The 7,500-nt window shown below is 44.3% G+C and overlaps 1 protein-coding gene across 8 annotated transcripts in view; it reads right to left on the bottom strand.

Moving 5' to 3' along the window:
• Window positions 1-7,500, bottom strand: part of LOC113820059 (serine-rich adhesin for platelets) — a 183,856-nt gene that overhangs the window by 46,020 nt on the left and 130,336 nt on the right. The window lies entirely within an intron of this gene.

Below are 7,500 nucleotides of genomic sequence, written 5' to 3'. Positions count from 1 at the left end.
CTCGTCTTGTAACTAAGGTTCATTGGTTATCATGAGATATATTACGTAATTACAGACGTATGTTTTCATTATTAATCATACTAATCAATTCATGTCTGTTGGATTAATCTCCGCCCAATGTCTATTATCTTTTCCTACTCTATCAACACACACGTCAAACATTCATCTGAAAATTTTCAGACATACAAGGGGGTTCTCTGTTGAAACTTTTCTTGGAAACGTTATGAAAATATATAATACTGAAATATGGCAAACATGCTTCTATCATGGCTCGTGTTTCATGAAAGCTACGATTTGTTAGTGTCTGAGAATCACTTGTAAACAAATAGAGCGTGTTAAGACGAGAGAAAGAGAAAGAGAAAGAAAGAGAAAGAGAGAGAAAGAGAGAAAGAGAGAAAGAGAGAAAGAGAGAAAGAGAGAAAGAGAGAAAGAGAGAAAGAGAGAAAGAGAGAAAGAGAGAGAGAGAGAGAGAGAGAGAGAGAGAGAGAGAGAGAGAGAGAGAGAGAGGGAGGGAGAGAGGAAGAGAGGGAGGGAGAGAGAGAGAGAGGGAGGGAGAGAGGAAGAGAGGGAGGGAGAGAGGAAGAGAGGGAGGGAAAGAGAGAACGAGTATCTGCGTAGATCAGGTACATGTAACGGGATAATGCGAACGGTCTCTTGTGCTCGGAAAACGGTCCCCACTCCCCTTCCTTCGCCATTTCGTTTTGTGTTCGAGGGATACGTCTTTTGAACACGTGTGCGCTTCTTACGTCGCCATAATTGAGATAAGTTCGCTTATTGGCTTGTCTACACCTGCCATCCTCTGTGCCTCTTAACCTGGCTTTCCTCCCGTCTGTTTATTCACGTATCAGGCTTCACTAAGCTCTCTCTCCCGCTACTTATCTCTTTCGCCGTAACTCTCTCTCTCTTTCTCCTTTTACTCTCTATCTTTTTCTCAAACCTTGATCTTTCTTCCTTCCTCCCCCCCTCCTTCCCTCTTTCTCTCCTTCCCAGCCTCTTTCTCTCTCTCTCTCACTCTCCTACTCTCTCTCTCTCTCCTCCTACTCTCTATCTTTCTCCATAACCCCCCCCCCCTCACTCTCGCCCTCCGTTTTTTTTTCTCTCTCTCTCTCTGGCCTTCCTCTCTACACTCTTTCTCTCCCTCTCCTTACATTATCCATACTAACCGTAACTAAACATACTCCACATTGTGATACAGTATAAAAACCATTGACTTGCTCTCTTTTATGCACCCCCTTCGTTACAGTGTACTTCAGTTTGACTCGTATATATGTCATGGTCCGTTCCCTTCCTTTGAACTTTCTCACACTCATTTGACCTTTTCATGCATATACTGTTTACCCTTTCTTATTAAACATCTAATTTTACAACTCTGTTCAAAATTTAAGTCCCTCGATGTTATGATGTTCATACACAGGCCCATCCAAAGAACGGAGAACGTGCTGGGTATCCTGTGATGAGGTGCATCATAAACATCCTCTGGTGTTTTATCAGCTGACCGATAAGACAGTGGTTTGGGTGACATGTTTCTGTTCTTTGGTAGCGGGGTCAGTCACGTCGCGATAAATTCCAGAAAAGGAAGATGCAAGAAGCTATGGTCATGTGGGTGTTTAGTTTGCAGATTTGAGATGGCGACTTGAAGATACCGTATGGGGAAAATGATGATGAAGCTATTATACACGAAAGAGAATTAAATGAAGCTATGAACGGATATGAAGAAGAGTTGGGTCGTCAACATTCCTCCCTCCTCGTGGTCGTTGGATTAGGTCTCGTCCTTGTGTACTGTATATATAATTTTCTCTCCACTTTCTCTCTCTCTCTCTCTCTCTCTCTCTCTCTCTCTCTCTCTCTCTCTCTCTCTCTCTCTCTCTCTCTCTCTCTCTCTCTCTCCCCTGAAGGAAAACAGTGAGGTAGAGAGACACAGCAAAGGATGGTGACATTTCACATGCATACAGTGCATCGTTCACACCATTGAACCAATAAAATGTGTGATCATAAGTTGTGGAACATCTGGGTGAATTATAATGGCAATGAATCGACCTCATTTTGTCGATTAAAAAGCTGAAAGTGTCATTAAAGTTGCTATTCCAGGGTGTAGTCACGGAATTTATAACAACTATATCGATGTACAGAATCAGAAAATTAATTCGTTTATTAATATACTGATATATGCGTATAATTATGAGATATGATGAAGTGTCGTTTTACCTCCCTGAGCAAGACAGTAAGATGAAGAGTAGTACTTTCTTCCTGCAACAGCTGCGTTAAGGGAAGGGCACTGTAAAGTAAGTGCATTCTCCTGGAATAGCTTAAGCTCTCGCTAGGTTGCATATGATTATATCCTTGACCATTTACCTACTCGCGTAATATCCTTTTCTTTCCCTTACCTCCTTCACCCATCCCACATTCTCTATTTTTTTTTCTCTCTTACTCTGTCTTTCCCTACTTGAAATTTCTCAGTTTTGTTTGAAACTTCTCATTCTCTTCCTCGACCTCATATTCACCGCCTCCTATACCCTCCCCACCCCCGCCTCCTCTCCCTCTGCATCTGATACCTTACATTAGCATAAAGTTCGCAAAGTGCTTCAGCATCCGGCGATAATGTACCCCACCACGCGCGACCTCCTCCGCTCCTTATCTATTTCTTTACTTATCCTTCGTAACGAAAGCTGGATAGGATTCATTCTTTTATTAACTCTGTGGATCAAGAAATGATTCCGTAAGAATATAAGAATATCAGGGAATTTCTCCTGAAATGAGGTCCTGGACACTGCCTGAGGAATGCTCCCTTCGTCGACGGGTCTGAAATACGAGCGCATTCGAGCCAAGTTTCTCAAATTAAGGCCCAACTTGCGGCACTCTCATTGTCCGTCATTTGAGCTGGCGAGGTTCACATGCTTCAGGTTTAACGTGTAGCTGGAAAGGCCTGTTCCGGAAAGTAAGAAAGAATTGTTCAACGTTGGTTAATTGAGACCGTATAGGCGCGATGAATAACACCCACAGAGGACATAAAACTCAAAGAGTTGTACCTAAATCGCATTCTATTATTTTTTTTCTTTTTATTAGGGTGGAGTTTGAGGGGGAGGGGGGGGGGTCAGATGGTTTCCCCAAGATTTACCAAGCGTGACCGTGCACCAAAAATGTGATCTACCGAGCCGCTACCAAATGGATCAGAGATAGAAGGTAAAATCTCCACTTATTTTGAGAATCCACTCTCTCCCTTTCCGTTTTAGACCAGCATACGGTTAACTGCCTGGCTTTTATTCACTGTTGTAACAAAGAAAGCGACTGTTATTCCAATTTTCTGTGTTGGTGCACGTCTTAAAAGATTTTTCCTCTGGGGTTCCATAATTTGCTCCGTGCCAGACTTGTTTCTACGCTTGAAGAATGCGTTTTAGAGAACTTTCTTGATGTATAAACTGCTTGCAAGAAGATAAAGAATACTTATAAAATACTTAGGAACTGTGAATAGGGAACTGTCACTGAGTATATCGGTAAATGGATAAAACCTTTTGATATTTTTCCTACTGTTTTTTTTAGTATCAGTAGGTCCTTCATCTTCTCTTGTCACAAACAACTTCCTTGTCTCACAGGATCATTATCACATTTTTTCTTCTCTTATTTTTCCAAATAACATAGTCATCCCTTCCACCCTCATTTTCTTCGAATATCCTCTCATTCCCGTGGTGGTAATATTCCTGGATTACTGGCGGCCTAATTAATGGCTACGCAGAACTATTCCCGAAGATTATTATCTCCGTCTCAAGCCATGAATCCGATATCATGGAAGAGAAATTTATGAGAAAAACATCATTGATTAAACCGTAAGGTCCGGGTGAGTTACTTTAGTTCCTGCGTCTTCCTGGAAAACCTATTTGATAATAACGATAAATGATGGATAAATGTATGCTACGGAAATGCTTGTACCAGCAATAAATTTGTCTGTATATTTCGATCTTAAAAAAAGGGCGGGGGAGGGAGAGAGAAGAGAGGGGAGAGAGAGAAGAGAGGAGAGAGTAGAGAGAGAGAGAGAGACAGAGAAAGGAGAAGAGAGAGAGAGAGAGAGGACAGAGAAAGGAGAAGAGAGAGAGAGAGAGGACAGAGAAAGGAGAAGAGAGAGAGAGGACAGAGAAAGGAGAAGAGAGAGAGAGAGGACAGAGAAAGGAGAAGAGAGAGAGAGAGGGGGGAGAGGAGAGGAGAGGAGAGGAGAGGAGAGGAGAGGAGAGGAGAGGAGAGGAGAATAGAGCAGAGAGAGTATATATATAGAGAGAGAGAAGAGAGAGGATAGAGAAGAGAGAGGATAGAGAAGAGAGAGGATAGAGAAGAGAGAGATACAGAAGCGAAATAGATAGAGAAGATATATATATATATATATATATATATATATATATATATAGAGAGAGAGAGAGAGAGAGAGAGAGAGAGAGAGAGAGAGAGAGAGAAAGAGAAAGAGGGAGATAAATAGAGAGACCAGAAAAAAAAACAGAACAGAAAAAGAAGAGAGAAGGCAGACAGACAGTCCTCATGGCAGGAAGTATTTCCCCTCTTTCGCCAGTTGTCCTCGCTGCTTCTCTGTTACTAAGAGTGAACTTGAGGAGAAGGAGAATGATGTGGAGGAATTTCAGGGTCGATTTTTTTTTCTTTCTTTCTCTTCTGTGTTCATCAACTACAAATAAACATACAGACATGACTAAACCCTAGTGCATATTTGGGACGATTTAATGAGTGTATATATTCGTATGCAGATACATTATGTGGATAATGATAATTATACTTGAGTGCAATTAGACATACATTCTTAAGTGTATGAAAACACACACACACACACACACACACACACACACACACACACACACACACACACACACACACACACACACACACACACACACACACACAAACACACACAAACACATATTCATTCAACCACACACACACACACACACGCACACAGAAACTTACATACCCACATCCCCACGAACTTAACACACATGTATACACAAACACCCACGCACCCACGCCCACGGACGGAGGTCACGTACAAGCACGAGCATTGAATCTCGAAGCGGACGAAAGCGCGACGAGCAGTGACACATTGTCCGTGATTCATCGTAGTTCAGCCTCGCCTTTGCTTCGAGGAAATATGTCATTAGGGAGTCCAGAGCGTCGGGAAGCTGAGTGAGGGAGGGGAATGAGTCGAGCGGAATGAGTACGTGAAGCTCGTGGGTATGAGGGATGGATGAGAGAGTGGGTACTTGAGGGTGAGTCAGTTGGGAGTGAGTGAGGCCAGAGTGAGGGAGGGGAATGAGTCGAGCGGAATGAGTACGTGAAGCCGTGGGTATGGGAGATGGATGAGAGAGTGGGTACTTGAGGATGAGTCGTGGGTGAGGCGGTAGGTCCTTGAGGGTGAGTCAGTTGGGAATGAGTGAGTCCAGAGTGAGGGAGGGGAATGAATCAAACGGAATGAGTATGTAAAGCTCGTGGGTATGGGTGATGGATGAGAGAGTGGGTACTCGAGGGTGAGTCAGTTAGGAATAAGGGAGTCCAGAGTTAGGGAGGGGAATGAGTCAAACGGAATGAGTATGTATAGCCGTGGGTATGGGAGATGGATGAGATAGTGGGTACTTGAGGATGAGTCGTGGGTGAGGCGGTAGGTCCTTGAGGGTGAGTCAGTTGGGAATGAGTGAGTCCAGAGTGAGGGGGAATGAGTCAGGTAGAATGAGTATGTGAAGCCGTGGGTATGGGAGATGGATGAGAGAGTGGGTACTCGAGGGTGAGTTTGTTGGGAATGAGTGAGGCCAGAGTGAGGGGGAATGAGTCAAGTAGAATGAGTATGTGAAGCCGTGGGTATGGGTGATGGATGAGAGAGTGGGTACTCGAGGGTGAGTCAGGTGGGAATGAGTGAGTCCAGAATGAAGGGGAATGAGTCAAGTAGAATGATTATGTATAGCCGTGGGTATGGGAGATGGATGAGATAGTGGGTACTTGAAGATGAGTCGTGGGTGAGGCGGTAGGTCCTTGAGGGTGAGTCAGTTGGGAATGAGTGAGTCCAGAGTGAGGGAGGGGAATGAATCAAACGGAATGAGTATGTAAAGCTCGTGGGTATGGGTGATGGATGAGAGAGTGGGTACTCGAGGGTGAGTCAGTTAGGAATAAGGGAGTCCAGAGTTAGGGAGGGGAATGAGTCAAACGGAATGAGTATGTATAGCCGTGGGTATGGGAGATGGATGAGATAGTGGGTACTTGAGGATGAGTCGTGGGTGAGGCGGTAGGTCCTTGAGGGTGAGTCAGTTGGGAATGAGTGAGTCCAGAGTGAGGGGGAATGAGTCAGGTAGAATGAGTATGTGAAGCCGTGGGTATGGGAGATGGATGAGAGAGTGGGTACTCGAGGGTGAGTTTGTTGGGAATGAGTGAGGCCAGAGTGAGGGGGAATGAGTCAAGTAGAATGAGTATGTGAAGCCGTGGGTATGGGTGATGGATGAGAGAGTGGGTACTCGAGGGTGAGTCAGGTGGGAATGAGTGAGTCCAGAATGAAGGGGAATGAGTCAAGTAGAATGATTATGTATAGCCGTGGGTATGGGAGATGGATGAGATAGTGGGTACTTGAAGATGAGTCGTGGGTGAGGCGGTAGGTCCTTGAGGGTGAGTCAGTTGGGAATGAGTGAGTCCAGAGTGAGGGAGGGGGATGAGTCAAGCGGAATGAGTATGTAAAGCTCGTGGGTATGGGAGATGGATGAGATAGTGGGTACTTGAAAATGAGATAGTGGGTACTTGAGGATAAGTCATGGGTCATTGAGTGTGAGGCGGTAGGTCCTTGAGGGTGATTCAGTTAGGAATAATGGATTCCAGAGTGAGGGAGGGAATGAGTCAATCGGAATGAGTATGTAAACCCGTGAGTATGGGAGATGGATGAGGCAGCTGGTACTCGAGAGGGTGACTCGATTTGGAAGCTGAGTAAGGGAGGGGGATGGGTCAAACGGAATTAGTATTTACTCAGTGGAGTTATGGGAAATGGATTAGACAGAGGGTACTTGAGGGTGAATCAGTTTGGAGTGAGTGAATGAGTCCAGAATGCCAGGTAGAAAAGTGAGTAAGGGGAATGAGTATGTAAGAAAGTCCTGTCATGGAAAAAGTGAGTAAAGGGAATGAATATGTAAGAATGAGCTCTGTCAGGAAGAAATGTGAGGAAGGGGAATGAGTATGTAAACCATTGTAATGGGGTTATGGATGAGTCACTGAGTCCTTGAGAGGATGAATCAATTCGGAATGAGTGAGTTTAGTGTCGGGAAGCTGAGTAAATGAAAATGATGAGTGTGTGGTCGAGACGAGCGGAGGATCGGAAGGAAGTGGTGAGTACGTTTCGCAGAATTTGCCTGATGGTGTGGAAGGCTAGAGAAAAAAATGAATCGCGTGTTTTTTCCCTCTTTCTCTCTCTCTTTCTATGTTTTTTTTTCTCTGTGTGTCCCTCCTCTCCTACTTTCTCTTCATCTTTCTCTTTCCTTT

This window comes from Penaeus vannamei, chromosome 13, assembly GCF_042767895.1.
Source record: "Penaeus vannamei isolate JL-2024 chromosome 13, ASM4276789v1, whole genome shotgun sequence".
NCBI classification, from domain to species: Eukaryota; Metazoa; Arthropoda; class Malacostraca; order Decapoda; family Penaeidae; genus Penaeus; species Penaeus vannamei.
This window is presented reverse-complemented; position numbering and strand designations above follow the sequence as displayed.